The 18581-nt window shown below is 43.7% G+C and overlaps 1 protein-coding gene and 1 long non-coding RNA gene across 3 annotated transcripts in view; one reads left to right on the forward strand and one right to left on the reverse strand.

Moving 5' to 3' along the window:
- ARID1A (AT-rich interaction domain 1A) overlaps positions 1-18581 on the forward strand; it is an 88296-nt gene that overhangs the window by 44751 nt on the left and 24964 nt on the right. The window lies entirely within an intron of this gene.
- Positions 1194-8572, reverse strand: LOC140504479 (uncharacterized). The gene is made up of 3 exons (XR_011967122.1): positions 8474-8572; positions 2380-2587; positions 1194-1452 (listed from the first exon to the last, which is right to left on the reverse strand). It is a non-coding gene; the product is annotated as an uncharacterized lncRNA (long non-coding RNA).

Consider the following 18581-nt stretch of genomic DNA (forward strand, 5'->3'; position numbering starts at 1 on the left):
TGGATCAATAGGGAACTTGGATCTGGGTTGACTACTTGCCACTCTTAGATCCTCCATCTCCTTCTTTGTATGATGAGGGAGTTATAAACCAGACATCTGTTCAGATACAGATTGGTTTAGATGGCTTGAGAGTCTGTAGCTTTGTATCTGTAGAAGATCACCAAGGTCTCATCCAGCTCTAAAATCTGTTTCTTAAGTGAATGTCTAAGAGATAGAAGTAAAATAGAGTTGGAAGTCAGGTGTCGGGGAGTCAACCCTCAATTGCAAATCCTATTTCACTTAAGTTTCAAACCTGTTCAACTCTACATCTAAGAGTGTTTTCCAGGTAAGTGACCTCCAGGTTTGCTTGAGTTTTTTTTTACTTTAGTGGAGTTTGAAGTCTTTGTCAATTACTTTGATGAAGGAGAAATTGCTTTTCTAGGAGTGTTTAGTGGATGGTTGGGAGATTGACTTTATAAAGTCAGTATAAAGACTTAGCTGGCTTTGTTTGGAAATGCTGACAGAACCAGGGTGGGGGTGAGGGGAAGGCCCAGAGTTTACATATGGCCTTTCCAACATGGAAAAAAGACACAAGAGAATAGAATTCCTTTTCTGATGTTGCTTGCTGTGAGAGCTGTCATGTACTAATGGCAAAGTGACCAGTCCTTTCCTTCCAATTAATGTCTCAACCCTTAGTGTATTCCTTGCTGAACTTTATAAGAAAGTGTGTTACCCTGATTTAGTCAGAAGTGCGTGCGGCAATATGCTCATTATTTGAAGTGTGTTTATAAGGTGATTTTGTTGCTGTTTTTAATGGAAAGGACTCAGACTTAATGCTTTCTTTATAAGGTTGCAGTTCTCTCCCTTCCCAGAGTCTCTGTAGGTTACACTCTTGCTCCAGGTCATTTTTTATATTCTACCTTAAAATTAAACTGCTTTAGTGCCTAGTGGGGACCTCAGCACCAAAACAACATCTGTTGAGATGGGTTTTAGGGGCCTGGTAAAAGTGACCTCACAATAAGCTTCCTGTTTTCATCCACAGAAACTAAGGTGTTAGTCTCCTTTTGGAGCTGAGAGGGCTGTGTGCTAGGGAGATCTGCCCAAGGGAATGAATGTTCCCAAGTTCAGGCTTCTCGCAGATAGATCCAAATGGGACATTTGTTTTGTGGTGGAAACCACCTTGGGGGCGGGGGGGAGGGGGGAGGGAAGAGCTGGAGAGGTGGCTGGGATGTGGGTTATTGACATCTTGTTGGCTGAACTGGTCCTTGGAACAAAATACAAACAAGGTCATCCATCTTTGAAACCTTGATTCGCTGTAGCACTCTGGGAATCCCCTTTCAAGTCCATCTTCTTTCCTCAGCATCTACTCTAAAAGATGACTAGTTTTGATTTATGCTGGGATTCATCCAAGCCCGCCAGCTCCTGTGCTCTGCTTTTCTTGTAAGAGCCTTGCTAGTACCCATCTCCCAAAGCCTGAGGATAGAAACAAAATGGGAAGGGAAATTCAAACGTGTTTTGCTCATTGTCTAGAATTTTAAAGAGACGAAAGGAATTTTGTAGATTATCTGCATTTCTAAGAGATGTTATTGTCCTTAGACAATTTAATATCTGTTTACTCACTTCGATTAACTATATCGTCTCCAACCTTGACTATCATAGATATTAGAGGGATTTTTAATATGGTTTTGCTCAGACCTTACCTGAATAATATCTCCTCCCTCTTTCCCACAATTAAAAATAGCAACCAGAATTTTGTGTGTTGAAGAAGGGGTTTGGCTTTATTATCCATGTAGTTACTGGTCATCAGGTCAATAAGTTGGGAAGGGTTTTATTAGCAAAAGAGTAATTACATATCTTATATTTAAGACAACTTAGTTGAGTTACCAAACTGATATAAGATTTTTGAAATAGGATGAGCCTCCAAACCAATTTTAGTAGGATTGAATTTCTCTTTTTCTACCTGGCAATGACCCCAAGAACAAAGGATTGATTAGTGGTCAGTCATTTACGTTACAAAAATACTGTTTCACCTTGTTCTTTCTTGCAGTTGATAAGGAACTTTGTCTTTGTTGGACAGGCTGGGGAAATGTTAACTCTATGGGTAAGGTCTTACTTTGAAATATTTTTGCCTAAAAAACTGGCTTCCAGTATCATTCAGGAAACATTTAAATGTCTGCTATGTGCTTAACATTGACTAGCATACACAGATGAACAAATTATAATACTTGACCTCAAGGATCCATAAAACTTAAACTGGATAGATAAGAATAGTGGTGACTCAAGATTCCTAAGGTTTTTAAACCCTGATGTTTGAGAAAATACTTGTACTTTTGAGAGAAATCCAGAACTCACAATGGGGAAGCTGGTTTAAGGGAAAGACACCTTTAATGTGGGACTTACATAATTTGAAATGCCAGCAGAATTGTAGAATTTAGAGCTTGACAGGGATCATAGAGAAAATCTGGTCCAACTTCTTCTGTAGATGAGGCAATGGTTTCAGAAGCCATGTAAACTGCCCAAGATCTTCCAGCAGTATAAGCAAAACTGGGGCTTCCACCCCTGTCCTCTGAGCCTGACTCCAAATTCATTGCATTTTTATTGGGCCATGCTGCATGTAAATGAAAACATAGTTGTAGATGTGGTACTTTCCCCCCCATTTTTTGAAAGAATTATTAGACTGGTAGAATATTTGGACCCAAAGAGTGGTTATTAATGGTTTCATGTCAACTTAGAAGGGGGTTTCCAGGGGAATGCTCCAGAGGTATGTCCTTGGATCTTGCTTTTTAACATTATGACTTTGATAGCAGTATAGATGGCATGCTTTTCAAATTTACAGATGACAGAAAGCTAATAGGGTTAGCTAACAGGTTGGATGCCAGAGTCAAATTCCAAAACGATCTAACAGACAGAATGTTGGGCCAAGTCCAATAAAGTGAAATTTAACAGGGCACTGAACTTGGACCCAAAAAAGCCCTTTGTTCAAATTTCTTTTGCTTATTATTTCTGTGACCATAGGCAAACTTCTCTGAGCCTCTGTTTCCTCATCTGTAAAATGGGGATAATAATGACTGTAGGATTTATTTCCAAGGGTTGTTGGATCAAGTGAGATGTCAGTAAAAAGCTTGGAAAACTGTAAAGTGCTGCATAAATGTCAGCTGTTGTTACTAATAAGGACAAATGGAAAGTCTTCTACTTGAATTCAAAGGATCAACAGAGCAAGTATAAAACAGGGAAGGCGTAGCTATCTATACACTTTGTCTGAAAAAGATCTAGGAATTTTAATAGATGGCTAACTCCATATGAGTCAACAGTGTGAAATGGCAGACACAAAGGCTAATTGGATGTCAGCCTGAGATGCCTAACTTCTAGGGCTAGGAGGATAGTCCAGATATAGACTGGAACCATAATCAGACCACATCCTAGAGCGCTGTATTTAGGTCTGGACGCCATGGTTACGAAAGACATTGATTAGTTGGAGAGTGTCCAAGAGGGCAGCCAGGCTGATGGAAGGAGGGTGACTTGAAGGAACTTTCCGGCATGTAGCCTAGAGAAGAGAGGCCTGAAAGGTGGGGATGGTAGTAGTTGCTTAGAAGTATTTGAATAGCTGTCCTGTGGAAGAGGGATTACCTTGTTGTGCCCGGACTCAGAGGCCATCAGACTAGCAACAGTGGGGAGAAGGGTCAGATCTAAGTTTGTTGGTCTAAGGAAAATTGGTTTTAGTGGTATTCCTCTCACTGAACTTCAAGACTGGAGGTCTTGAAGTTCGATGCTCCTTTGTTAAGTATGTTATATAAGGGATTCTGGCTCAGCTAAGAGTTGAACTAAATAACCTCTGAGGTGCCTTTCAACTCTGGTGTTTCCTGATCAAGATACAAATATGAGTCTTCTATGTGGACATGGTGGTTGAAACTATGAGAAAATAAGTGAATTGATTAGTGAGGGGAAAGAGAAGGAAAAGACTGGAGTGGGAATTCACAGGGTATAGTAGAAGAAATAAAAGGCAAGGGGAGATAACAGAGGTAGATTTTCCATACCAATTGTGGGGAAATCACCAGAATGTGATGTCTCTAAAAGCAAGGGAGGATTGTGTGTGGATGGATGGCATGACAGCCAACAATAACAAATACTTTATCTTATCATGGAGAATGAGTTGAGGATGGGTTATTGAATTTGGCAAGAAGCAAGTCATTGGGGAGTCTTCTTGAGAGTAATTTCAGTAAAATGGTAGGGATAGAAGTTTGATTATAAAGAGCAGTGAAGAGGGTGCGGGATGAAGAAGTAAAGTTAATAGTTATTAATCACTTATATGAGGAGTTTGATAGGGAGAAGAGGAGAGAAAAAATGATAGCTAGGGGGAGCAGTATGGTCAATCAGAAGTTTGGTTGGATTCTCCCCACCCCCAGACATGGGGTTCCCAAACAGGAGAATAAGCCGGGGAAGAGGGAGATACTGAAAGTGCAGAAGAAGGCAAGGGGATAATGTGGAACCAGAGCTCAACAGGAGCTAGGAAGAAAGGGGATGAAAGGCACAGGTGTAGTGGTTCATCCAAGGTAGACACTGGTGGAATCAGTGTTGGAGGGAGACGAACTTAGACTGGGTTTCATCTCTCCCACATAAGAGGTAAGATAACCTTTGGGAAGGAGTTGCAGGGAAAGGGCGATTGAAGCTTTCAACGCCTGCTTGCCTCTGGGTACTCCAGCACTTAAGCCCCCTGTTAACAGCCTGTTCTTCCACAGTGTCCTCTGATCCAGGTAGCTTGTGTCTGGAGACCTGCCTTCTGGGACTATCAGAAGTTAGAGGATAGACCAGGCAGCGAAATAGAATCAGCACTCTACATTTTGTGCTGGTGGAAAATGAGAAAGATAGAATGTTAGTAAAGGAAGGCCTTAGGGAGTCCCAGACGTCAGTTTGCTAATAGTTTTTGTTTCCTCCACACCTAGAGAGTTAACCAGAATTTGTCTTTTCAACCTCTTAATGGAGGCTCAAATGAACAATGAAAAGGGCTCTAAGTGACCATGGATTTGGAGCTGTTGGGGCCTTGGAGCTCATCTGGTCTAACTTCCTCATTTCACAGGTGAGGAAACTGAGCTGGGGGAAGCGGAGACCCAGGTGGTCAGTGTCACACCCAGGTCTTCTCTAATTGCAAATACAAGGCTCTATCCACCATTATTACACCCTTTTCTAGCTCCCTAGGTAACTTAGACATTTAACAATCAGGCTTAAATAGCTGTTAAGATATCTGGCTTTTTTTTCCCTACCCTCCTCCTCTTCAGCCGTTCTGTGTGAATATCATATCCCTACCACTATCACCGCTCTCTGGTAGGATAAAAGCTCATTGGGGTCAGACACTGCTTTTTCTTTTGTCTTGGTATGTTTTTAGTACTTTGCGCGTGACAGGCTTTTAATAAATGCTTGTTAAATGAATGAATTTATCAGATTAGAGGTTTGGAACTGGCTAAGGAAACCTTCACCCCTCACCATTCTTCTGCAGAGGCTTGGGCAATACTGTTTGTTAGTAATGGTGTTTCCCTTCCTATTAGAGAGGGAACCCCAATATTAATTGTGAAATTCACATCAGCCTTGTTTAGCATTGGGGGTTGGGGGGAATGAATGCAAGGAACTACGAAGTGTCTTGAAAAGAAGACCTGGTTCTGAGTCAGAGAAGGCAACGCTGTATGATGGACCTGGGCTCCAATCCTGGCTTAGACACTTCAAGTCTTTGTTCCTCTGAGGCTGATCAAGGCAGCCTCCTAAAGCCCTTTTAGCTCTAAGCAGTGATTCTGTGGCCCAGGTTCAGATCCTTGACTTTGAACTTTGCCAGCTGTGACCTTAGGCAAATCAGTTCTCAACTCTGCATTTCCATTTCCCCATCTGTAAAATAGGGTTGATCATCAATGAGATAACGTATATAAAATGCTTTGAAAATCTGGGTGGTTTTTTTTTTTTTTAAACAATAGTGACATAATAGAAAAAGCCCTGGACCTGGAGTTAGAAAACCCAACTTCTTCTAACAAGTTCAGTATTTCCCTGTTGTTGGGGCAAGCTACTTATGCCAGTAATATCTTTGATCAGAGATGTTTCTGAGATCCCGCTCAGCTTGGTGACCTACTCACTATTTGCCACTATCTACCCCACCCCCCCACCTTAAATATAAAAAGAAGAAAAACTTTGGAAGGCCAAGTACAGTATTCCATGCTCTCTTGAAGTGTTTAGATATGGGGGAGAGCTGAGTGAGTCTTTTCCTGACAAGTCTGCTGTCATTTCTGCCTTTTGTTCTGTCTCCTGAAGAGATTATACTGATGGAGGGCAGAAACTGAGGTTCTCCCTCCCTCTCTTCATATTGCTGTCAGTGTCTTGTCTCTCCTCTCCCCTACCCTCTCCCTTCTCTTTTTGTTTTTTAAATTTGAATCTGGTCTGTGAGCAGGTCAGCTTTACTCTTATCTCAGGAGTCTCCCATAAGAAGCTTCCCAGGTTGTGACCTGGTTTCTTTTAGGTTTGAACCCTGGGAGTACTCAGTGGGCCTTGGAAGGGAGCTCCTCCCCACCCCAGCTGGGTCAGCCAGTGGTCCCTACAAGTATACTTCCCATCACTGGCTCTGTGCAGGTCAGCCAGTGAGGCCTAAGGGTCAGTTATTAAACACTGACTAAGTGCCTACTATGTGCCAAGTGCTGAGGGTCCAGAGGCAGGCTGCAGCTTGCTCTCACTTGCCGCCTTGTTCACTGGTGCTTGGGTTTGAGTTTGTGCTTGCAGCAGATTCTTGTCTGCTTGTTCCAGGGCTCATTTCCTGTTTCTATTCTAGTCGCTGGTGGCTCAGCTCGGCTTCCTGCCTGGATGTGTCTCTCAGATTCCTCTCACTGAAACCTTTTGTTTTATTAGCAACAATCACAGTTTGAAAAGTGACTGAGATCCCTGCTGTAAGGACTCCTTTGAGGTGAGCTAGCCCAAGGTGGGGCCACAGGTGCCGGTGATGAGGAAGCTATCTGGTTTGAGCCTTGTTCTTTTGTTGCCCCTAGCCCCTTACGGGCCCAGTGGGTGGTTCTTTGTTTAATCCGGAAATTGGTGTAAGGAAGACAGTTGTGAACTTGAAGAAGTACAAATGTGCTCCCTCCACAGCCACGCATTAGCTCAAGCTGGTATGACCTGTCCCAAGTCTGTAGGACAGCAAAATTATGCCTCCCAGGCTCACCTCGTTATCTGCTACAGGAAACTGCTAGAATGTCCAACTAGAAAAGGCCTTAGAACATAAAATGATTGCTTAGAAGAGATCTTAGAACATAGCCTGAGCCAGAAGGGACCTTAGAAGGCCATTGAGGCCAAGGAAGCTGGGCTCAGAAAGGGGAGATCTGGTGTTCTTCCTCCCAAATCCACAGCTGAGCCATGCTGATTTTTGAATTAGGAAAGCAATGCTTCCATTGACAGCATTGCAGCCTGCTGCTGGAGATCAGGCTGGGGAGGGCATGTGCTGACTCGACCTTCCTGCCTGCCATTGGAGCCAAGAGTAGGGAAGGAAGGAACGAAAGTGTGTGGACATGGTAGCCATGCGTATTTGGATGTCAGGGGCAAGAAGAATACATGATTTGTTCCAGCCCAGGCCCTTCTCAGAAGAGAAGCTAGTTGGGGGGACAAGATGATCTCCTTCCAGAGTTCTTCACCCCTCGGAGCAGGACTGCTGGGGACCTCCGAAGCAGGAGCCCTGGTAGAATCCCCAGGGATTCCAGGTGTACTGACTGGGTTCAAACCAACTCCCCAAGAGGATGCAGGGAGCAGTGGGTGATTAATTTTATTATTATATTTAATCAGGCCTTTATTCCAGAAGGAAGAAACCTCTTAAAGAAGCTGCTGAGTTTCCCAAAATAGTGAGAAATGACTTCTAGTAATTGAGTTTTCTAGCAACCTTTGACCTTAGGGGCTGGCAATCAGGCAGCTTCCCCAACGAGTTTGAGTAGGCCATGTTGCCATGGTAATGCTGAGCCATTCCCCCCCAATCTCTTTCCCCCACCCCTTTCCCTTTCTTCCCTTGTTGATGTTCTCATTCTTAAAACACTGACAAAGACATGTTCCTTGATGAAGCACAGGCTCTAGCTTCACCTATTGACTTATCCCAAGATGGCTAGCAGCATCTAGGATGTCAGAACCAAGGGTGTGATGCCAAGCTGATATCTTGAAATTGATGACCTTGTTGCGTAGACTCAACCTCATCTAATAGGGAATAGGATAGGACCTTCCCATTTCCCTTTACATAGGAGTGCTACCACAGAAAAGACCGATAGTTCCCTGCCCCCTCCAAATTGAGGCCAGCTGCTGTCCTTTTAAGCCTGGTCCAGAAGGAACTTTTAAGTATTCTATTGATTTTAGTATACATGGCTACATGTCTGATATCATTGAAGCAAAAATCTTGATTAGAGTGGTTTTTCTTCCTGATGATTTCTAAAAGAAAAAACATTCCCCCTGCCTTGCTTTTAGAATCAGAGACATAGCTGGCATGTTGTCCTACCAAAGAGTCCTGTAACCAGACCTGGAATGGGTGCTTCTGTTTCCTTCCTCCTCCACTCATTTTCCACCCTCCCTTTCTGGAATGGCACTGTGATGTAATAACTGTCTGAGATGATGCAAACGCTTCTAGAACCTGAGCTGAACACTGCGCTCCTCCATCCTCCATTGCCTTCCCCTCCTTTCCCAGGACAATCAAGAGGAGCTCTTTTCACACAGATGGTGAGAGTATGTGCATGGAGGCTTGAGAATGAGAGTCAGGAAGGATCTGTGCCCCCAGACCAGCGCTGAGGTGGGAAAACTGATCCCTGCTGGGTTGGGAAGGGGATTTTTCCCTTTCTTCTTGCCTCTAAAATAAATCCCAGCTCATGTCATTTCCACCTGTTTGACCATTAGGAGGAAGAGAGAGGGACAAAGTCAGCTTCCTTGGAAATGGCATTCAAATCTTCACTTTCCTTCTTTTCCCATGAGCTCCAGGTTGGCACTGGGATGGAGATAGCTGCCTACAACTCCCTCTAGACCCCATCAGGCCGTTCTGTCATGGTCCCAATGGGCTTTCAGGGGTGCTTGTCATCCCAGCTTACTGCAGACCATCCTTTTACTTCTCCTTTTCTTACAAGACTTCACTCAGGGCCCATGCTTATGCTGTGGGATCAAGTTTGCTAATAGTCAAATCTCTCTGGAGGGCATCTTTCCCTGGAGCAACCATTATGCCAGCCCTGTCCCATGATACCTTTACTTCCAGAATGTGATTTGGGTGCGAGGAAGTACCTTAAGGGATGATCAGATGAAGCCAAAATCTGTTGCTAGGATATGAGCATGGGCAACCCTACCCTCTAGAAAATAGATGTATTATCTGTGTGCCCTGTGATCTGGTACCTTTTGAGTGTCCCCAGAGGGGAATGAGCTTTATATAGCACCTACTATGTGCCGAGTGCTTTACAAATAGTATCTCATTTGATCCTCAAAACAACCCTGAGGAGTCAGTCCTGTTTTTGTCCCCATTTTATAGATAGGAAAACTGGGCACCAAGAGGGCAAGTGACATGCTTGGCATCTCCCAGTCGTAGGTGTCTGAAGTTGGATTTGAATTTGGATCTCCTGAATCAAGGCTCAGTGCTCCGTCCACTGCTCCCAATTTCAACAGTGAATGTAGTAGCATGTCTCCACCAGGCTCCTGCCATAAACGTTTGTCATTCTCTGGTTCTTTCAGCACTAGTATTTGTTATCTTTTCTCTCTGTCTCCACTCCCCCTTTCTTTCTAGCCGCTTTCCTTCCTCTGTGCCCATGCCCTGGCTGCCCACTAGTTTGCACAGGTCTGTCTAGCACCATTGGGTTAAGGAGGTTAGTGATGCCTGAGGTGGAACATGCAGCCTAGTCTTCAGAGGGACAGTGGCAGAGTCCTCTGTCTAGTTTGACATAAGCTTCCATTGCTTCCTTCCTGCCAGGACTTGGGAAAATCCTTGCTCCATAAATATTGGCTTTTGAAGCTGCTTGCTCACTCTCTGGCCTAGCCCTGACCCATTTTATTACATAGAGATTTAAGACTATTTTTGACAGTATGACCCCAGAGGGTGCTGTCCATTTGGAGCAATGATGTGGTTTTCTGACATAGAGAGGAAATTGTTGATGGCAAACAATGGAAAACCTTAAGGTGGAACAGAAAGAGGCTAGAAAGTGTATTCTCAAGGAGGATGCCTCAGTTTGGATAGCTATAGATTAGGGGATGTGCCTGGAGGGAGGAAACTGGCCCCTTTCCCCTAAGAGCCCACATAGGGCTAACCAAGCATGCCTAGGCCTAGAGGGTTTCCACTTAACCTCCCTCTTGGCAGCCGTGTCCAGGCTGTCTCCTCTTTGCCATGTGGTAGCTGATGCGGGGCTAGGGGGAATACCTACTTGCTGTCCATTGCCAACCTGCATGATTGTGTTTGGTGTTCATGTTTTATTGGTTTGGGGAGGGGGAAGGAGGGGAGATGTTGAGCAGAGGCACTAGATGTGATTAAAGCTCCCGCTGAGCAGATCTGTGGGAGCGGAATATCGACCTATGAAAAATCAATGGCTGCTGCAGCAGTGGAGCTGGCTGTTTGCAGGAATGTAGTCAGCCCCACGCCTTTCTTCTCCCTTTCTTTCACCTCTGTCCCGTCCCCAACCTTCAACTGAAAGACCAGACCCACCTCAGAAGATTTGCAGGGGTAGATTAGAACAGCAGGTTCTTGTATTTTTGCAATTAGATTGAAATTCCTCCTGCAATGTGGAGCTCCGCCTCCCGACAACCTCCCTTCCAAATGCTCCTTCGCTGCACTGCAGTTAGAACCAGTGGCTTCTACCAGTGTGTCTAAAACCCATCTGGAAGGCCAAGCTTCTCAGCCTTGAACTCCTCAAGCACTGACTTCCACAACCTAGTGGGTATAATTGCCTAAGTTGGTAGGATTGGAGTGTTGACATCTCAGGAATAGGAAGGAAGGGAGAGAGGTTGAAAGGAGAAGTCTGCTGCCCATGATGGTGCGATTGGATTAAAGTCGTCAGTTAAAAGCTTTATTTCTATATTTTCATGGACCTGAGACAGACATGGCTTGGCAGGGGGTAACCACACCTGTATTCCTTTGCAAGAGCTCAAATTTTCTTTTGGTTTTAATATTTTTTTCTAGTACTTATATTCCCTGACTCACCCTCCAAAGCTTTAACTTTCAAGTCTCTAGCTGTTCTCACATAGTACTTCTCTAAACAATCAGCCCCACACCCACAATAATACTCCTCAGTCAGAGAAATTGGCTGTCTAATTGTATTTGGAGAGAGCTGTGCTGCTCATGGTCTTCTCTTGTTGTTGTCCCTTGGCTGGATCACGACCCTGGGGAGTGGGAAGGCTTAGCCTGACTCTTGTCTCTACCTCATATTCTTGAGTCGTGGTAGAAATGTGTCAGCATAGGGGAGCAGGGTGTGAAGCTACACTCCGCTCCCCCCCCCCCAAGCATGACCTTCTCCTTGAAAATGAAATTACACTGGGTTCAGTGTTTACCTGCTCTGTACTAAGCTATCCAAGGACCTAGAAGTTTAAGATCTAGTCAGACAAACTGGAAACTTGAGATTTGTAGAAATGGTTTTCTTTATTAAAAAAAACTACACCATGCTGTATACAAACCAGGGGAGTATCCTTAGTCATGTTCTGTCCCTTAAATTGTCCAAGGTTGAGCATTGAAAGAGGAGTGAACAATGAGAATGTAGAGGTAATTCTAGAGGCAGAGGGTGAGCTCTGGAGGAAGGCTGAGTAGGTTGGGGGTCAGATGTCTGGAAAAGAAAGGGACACATAGAAAAAGCTTTGAGTAGTCAGATGGCTGTTCTGTGAGGGAGCTTTTTGGCCTCAGGAACTTACAGGGCTTTGGAGCAGGGTGTGGTAGGCCATGAGTCTGGCTCAGTAAAATCAGCATTACTGACCCTACTAAGGGCTTGAGAAATAACCAGAGACCGAGGGTTACATCTCAAATCAGCTGCTTTATTTAATGCCATCTTGACCCAGCCTGGTCGCTTAACCTCTGCAGACCTCGGCTGCCTCACCTAATACTGAAAGCTAGTGCTCACTCTGTACCGGGCACTGTGTTAAGTGCTTCACAGTTATCTCCTTTGATCCTCAAAACAACCTTTCAAAGTGGGTATTATTTTTATCCCCATTTTACACTTGAGGAAATTAAGGCAGAGAATTGAAGTGACTTGTCCAGGGTCACCAACCTAGGAAGTCTCTGAGGCTAGATTTGAAATCAGATCTTCCTGACTCTAAGCCCAAGCGCTTTATCCACTCTACCACCAACTGCCTCATTTGTAAAATGGATGCGGAGGTTGAACTAAATAAAGTTCCTTTCTTGCATGTGAACACGTGAAGGAAAGGAAATGTATATGGTAGTGAAAAGAGGAGCTCTCCATTCTCTGCCCAGTCTCCTGCATCCCACTACTTTTCTGGACTAGCTGGAGACAGACTAAATTTGAAAGATGAGGACATTTTTCCTGTGATGTGATGGTTTGGAGTAGCTTGATCTAAGAACTGGAATATCTGTTGTGATCTCCAAAGGTGCATCCTTTTTCCCTAGCAGAGGCACTGGCTCTTCTGTCTAGAGCTGCCAGGGCTTACATCCCAGGCCAAGTGGGGGCAGGGGAGTAAGGCACTCTCCAGTTCAAAGAGATAAAAGGTACTTCCCTTCTTTGATTTTTCTATCCATCCATTCTCTCTCATATTTCTGGAAAGTGGGGTTTGGGGTGGACCTCAGTTTTCCCTAATTAGTCAAGAAAAGAGTGACCTTGAGCTTTTAGAGCTTCCTGAAGCCCCTCTCCCCTGACTTCCTCTTCATGCCCTCCAAGCATTCTAGGAACCTCTGGGCCTTCATCAGATCACCAGAAGGTGCCAGGAAGAATGATCCTGATCCCCTGAGCCTACACATAGATAGTCTGGTACAGAAGAAAAAAAGAAGGCATTCGGTGTCCTGTACCATTTCTTGGAAAAAAGTGAGGTTGCTGGAAAGCTTTTGGGGGGTGGGATTAGGAGACAATTCACTGAAATATGTCTTTTGGAAATTGCTTCCTTTCCAAGGCTATACATGTAATCCAGGGCATGATGGTGCCAGTGACCAGAGTTGGCCTCAAACAAACATACATGAGTACCAGCCGTCTTGTTATCATGACTTAGCATTCTCATCTAGAGGTGCTGTCTCCAGGAAGGGAGAGGAAAGCCAATCATCTGGATTGGCAGTATCTCTGGAATTTCAGACAAGACCATAGAATTGGTTTCTAGAGTACAGATAATGACTGATTAAGGGTTGGAATAAACCACCCACCACTTGGAACAACAGTACACCGGCAGAAAAGCTCTCATGTCCTTCCCAATCTGGAGTGGGCTCAAACCACTCCTAGAGAGAATGGCTTTGAACCCTAGTTGCTCTTGAGCTTCAGTTTAAAGGACAATGATAAATCGCTGACGCTTATCTGTCGTGTGCTTTCCATGCATGTTCTCATAACAACCTCTGGAGGGAGGGAGATAGTACAGATTTCATTAGTTGCACTTTATACATGAATAAACTGAGGCCCAGAGAAGATAAGTGACCATGGGGTGGGGGAGATGGCATTTCAAATCCAGCACTCAATTAGTTTTCATCTTCTGTTGACCACACTTTGGTCAATAAAATTCTCTAGATTTCCAAAATATATAGATATGTGTATGTATGTGTGTATATTTGAGAGAGAGAGAGAGAAAGAGTGTGTGTGTGTGTGTGTGTAAGGCAACTAGGTAACACAGTGGATAGAGCACTGGGCCTGGAGTCAGTGTGACCCTGAGCAAGTCACTTAACCTTGTTTGCCTCGGTTTCCTCATCTGTAAAATGAGCTAGAGAAGAAAATGGCAAACCACTCCAGTATCTCTGCCAAGGAAATCCTAAGTGGAGTCATTAGGAGTCAGATAAGGCTAAAATGACTAAAAAGTGTGTGTGTGTGTGTGTGTGTGTGTGTGTGTGTGTGTGTGTGTTGCTCATTCCTCAGGAAGGAGATTTGATGAACCACTCCATTGTCTGCCAAATGTTTCCTTATAGTTGACATAAATATTTACTACTGCAGTCTAATTCATTTCAGCCTACATTTATTAAGCACCTATCTAGTGAAGTGGAAATAACTTTGTGTTCTTGAAGGCTGTGCCAACTATCAGCCGTAGTAGGAAAAAACACTGAATTTGGAGTCAGAAGATGTTCAATACTTCCCTCTCTCCTACTTTCCTCTTTCATCACCTCTCTTGGCTTTAGTTTTCCTCATCAATGAAAAGCTCCTACTAAGCTGGAAAGGCTCCAAACTGTGGTCCTGGCCATAGACTTATTTATCCAAGGCCTAGCCTGGCTGAGTTTAGAGAGGCCAACTCCTAGGAGGTTGACTTAGATGATAAAGTTTTTGGCCACAAAGACTCATGAATGTTCCCTTGGATAGTGTAGTGAGCCATGAGAGAGAGTGCTCATAACAGTAAAATAGAGGACTTTTAGATGTATGTGCAGAGGAAAACAGAAGCAAAGTGCCATCTTCCTCTCACATGGAGCTTACCTCGCCAGTTTAGACTCACATCTTCTTAGTTTAGGCAGCCTGCTTGTCTCTGCACCCTACATCTCTCACCTTCCTCCCTGATCCTTTTTCAGGGGTCCTATTTCCCAATCACTCTTTGTCCCTTAGGGGTTTCTCCATGTTCACTAGTGTAGAGATTGCTGTCTAACCTGATTCTCAATTTCTTGGACTGGAATGAAAGAGAATTTGGCAGATTTTTTCTACACCTGTGATCAAGTCAGAATGTATATGGACATTCCTGCTTGTTCTCAGGTGTTAGAATTTGGGGGGGGAGCTTGTTTGACTTGCAGAGAGAGAATGAGAGGAGTATTCATGCCTTCCAGCAGTTGTTTGTGTGGCAACACATGGGAGAATTCAGGAAGTTAATGAATTGAAGCAAAAATACTTCATACCTGAAGAATTAGAGAATGCCATGGGGTAGTGGAATTGGAGTCTTATGAAAGCTTTGTTTCATAAAAAAGCCCTGCATTTTCCTTTAGCCTAGTCTTTAGGCCTACTGGTTGAGATTGCCTAAGGGGTCAGAAAGATGTATTGATATCCCCTACTGTATCAAGTCAGCAAAGGAGAGGTTTCCCCTTCCTTCCAAACTGGGAGTCTTTTGCATCATCTTGTCTTGAAAACCAATTCATCCAGCTTGTGCCAGAACTTGTAGCCCCTCCCCATGTGAAGTACGGGCCGTGTGATTTCAGGCATGGTTTTGTTGTGGTGTTAAGAGAAGGTGTTAGCTCCTGAGTAGTCCCTGCTTGTCAGTAAAGGCTGACAAACCCACGCTGGCATTTACTGGGGCCAGGCAACCAATCACAGCTGGAACAGTTATCGTCTCGGAGTCCCTGTGGGCTTCCTCTATCAGGTCACATCCCAAAATAACACTGGGCAGTATTTCAAGTGAAGAAACGAAGGCTTTGGGGCTGCAGCCAGCCTGGAGTGTGAGATTCTGTGTGAAATAGTTGGACTTGCTCCAGTGCTTTTGATCTGCATGGCAGATGAGCAGTAAAATGCATAAAACACATTGGAAACACGTGAGGAAATTCTCCTGGCCCTACCTTTTCCTTAGGGCTGACAGGGTGCTCAGCCAGCTGACCTTCACCTGTCTCACAGCAGGATTGGCCTGCCTGAGGATGGAAGAGGAGATTCCCCATTTGCTTGGTGTTTTTTGGTTTGTTTTTTTTTCTGCTTAGGAACCACCTATACTTCTTTGAGCAGGATCCTATCAGAAGGGTTTGTTGGAGAATCCAGTCTTTGATTAAGGATTGGTAGCCAGACTGGGAAAAGAGCTGGAAGTGGGGTTTGACTGTCTGTGTTTGTCTGCTCTACTAAGATGGCTTTGAAAAGCTCAATTGGTTGGGCATCCTTGGGTCTGACTCAACATCAAGATATCCAGCTTTTGTGCAACAAGAGACCTGAAAAACTGACTTTTTATAGCGTAGAAAGCAGAAGTGTGTCCTTTGAATAAGAGGATGCCTGCTCACATTGGTAGAGGGGAATCTTACTCCCTTTCAGGATATAGTAGCTCTTCCATCCTGAGGAGGAGTTGCTGATTCTACATGTATATATGTATATATAAATTTATGTTGGCAGTGCTCTTGACATGTCAGGAAGGGAGATGCTACTGACATACGTCACACCAGTCAGTATGGATGGTCAACCTCCCTCTTTTTACAGTTAGAGAAATTGAGACCCAGAGAAGATGTAACTTACAGAGCTCTCACACAGCTGGTCAATGACAGAACTGTGACCAGAATCCAGATCTCTTCAGAAAGCATCATAGTGTTGTGAACAGAGCAGAGGATTGATTTGGAATGGAAAGATCTGGTTTGGAATACTATCTCTGTCTGCTACCTTAGGCAAGACACTGAGTCAGCATGGGCCTTCTCTACCTCCAGAAATCAATGGGGTTGGACAAGAAGGTCACTGACAGCACTTTATATAAGGCCCATAATTTACTTCCTATCACCCCTTCTGTCTGTTGTACCAGGTGGTCTTCAAGGTTTCTTCCAGACTTTTTTTTTTAACCATCTTACAAAAGTGGGTGACTACATATACAGCTGGCCTCAAACCAGCCAAACTGCAGTAGTGAGCAGACTGACCCTGCAGTGTTACTTGAGTTCTTCTTCTCTGCTCAGATATCCTGGCCCAAGTTTGGGCTGCAGCTGACTGTTTTTACATTTATTTAGCACTTTTCTTCTCAGGAACTCGGGGCACTTTACAAAACCTGACAGCTATCTTCATAGTACTCCACCCCCTTGAAGAAAGTAGACCATTTTTGCCATCATAAATGCCTAAGTTCCAAAAGTTCTAAGACTTCAACCCCAGGGGCCATAAATGCTCACTAGGTTCTGAGATTCCATCCCTGGGGGTTCTAGTAGTCTTCTCCAGGTACCTCAGAACCCCCATTTATGCTGAGGAGGAACTCAATTTGTGAACATTTAGTAAGGCCTATGATAAAAGGGGAATGCCTGATATATTGTTCCTCTGCAGAGCTCCCCACGGGCAGTGTGTGAAGAATTGTCATTTCTCATGTTGACATCCAGTCTTTAATAATTATTTTGGGGGTCTGAATCCATCTCATGGTGCTCACCTCCAGCCCCGGTATCTCTCCATCTTTTTTACAAGAATAGCAGAGAAAAGGGGTGTGTGTGTGTGTGTGTGTGTGTGTGTGTGTGTGTGTGTGTGTGTGTGTGTGTGTGTGTGTGTGTGATGGAATACAATTGTGCTATTAAAAATTATGAGGACAGTGGTTTCAGAAAAACCTGGAAAGACTTATATGAACTGATGCAAAGTGAAGTGAGCAGACCCAGGAGAACATTGTACACAGTAACAGTAATACTGTATGATGATCAGCAGTGAATCACTTAGCTATCTGACAAGACAATTCTGAAGGACTTATGATGAAAAGTGATATCCACCTCCAGAGAAAGGAACCTATGGAGTCTGAATGGAAATGAAAGCATACTTTTTACTTTCTTTTTCTTGTTTGTTTGTTCATTCACTTGTTTGTTTGTTTTGGTTTTTGATCTGTGTTCTCTTCTACAGCATAGCTGATATGGAAATACATTTTGCATGACTGCACATGTACAATCTATCAAAGTGTTTGCCCTCTCAAGGAAGAGAGCAGGAAAGGAAAGGAGGGATGGAATTTGGAACTCAAAAATTATAAAAAGTGAATGTTAAATATTGTTTTACATGTAATTGGGGAAAAAAATAAAGACATCCTTTAAAAAAATATATCAGGGAGACTTTACCAAATGATTTGCTAAAATTTAAGTAAGTTCTCCTTAGAGCATTCCCAGTTCTACCTGTTTAGTAACCTTTTCAAGAAAGAAAATGATAGCTGACATCTAGAACATGCTTTATGTACATTATCTGATTTGAGCCTCACCACAGTCCTATGTGTTAGCACTGCCAATGGCATTACTCTGCATTTTTACAAATGAAGGAACTGAGGCTTAGGATTAAGTGACTTGCCCAGGCTTTCACACAGCTAAGTGTTTCAGTGATTAGTCTGTCCTGCCATATTGACTGTTAACGTGAAAACATGTTAGAGCCATCTCTTTAATAATGTTCTGGAAATGTGCTAGGAATTAGAGGCAAATTCACAAATCTATCATTTGTAGATTTCCTTTCACATACATACATACATACATGTTTGTATGTATGCATGTATATGTCCTTCACTCTTATGCCACTTCTCCCATCTTCCCATATCTATTAACGAATAGCTTATCAAACATCCAACAGGACCTTTCAGTGCCCCAAGATCCTGGGGTGTAGAGTTAATCTAGAACAGGTGACTGGAATTCACCAAGGACAGTTCCTTACCACCTCCTTATTTTAGGGACTATCAACTTCTATTTGCTTTTTTAAAAATTATTTCCTTTTGAATCTAAAGATCATTCTCCTTGACAGAGAAAACAAACTCAAATAAGCATTAATCACCTCTTTCTGTGTCCTAGCTACTTCAAGCAACTAGATCAACCAAAAAGTTTTATTAAAAACTCCTACTACATGCCAGTCACTGTACTCAGTGCTGGG

This window comes from Notamacropus eugenii, chromosome 5 (assembly GCF_028372415.1).
Source record: "Notamacropus eugenii isolate mMacEug1 chromosome 5, mMacEug1.pri_v2, whole genome shotgun sequence".
Classification (NCBI taxonomy): domain Eukaryota; kingdom Metazoa; phylum Chordata; class Mammalia; order Diprotodontia; family Macropodidae; genus Notamacropus; species Notamacropus eugenii.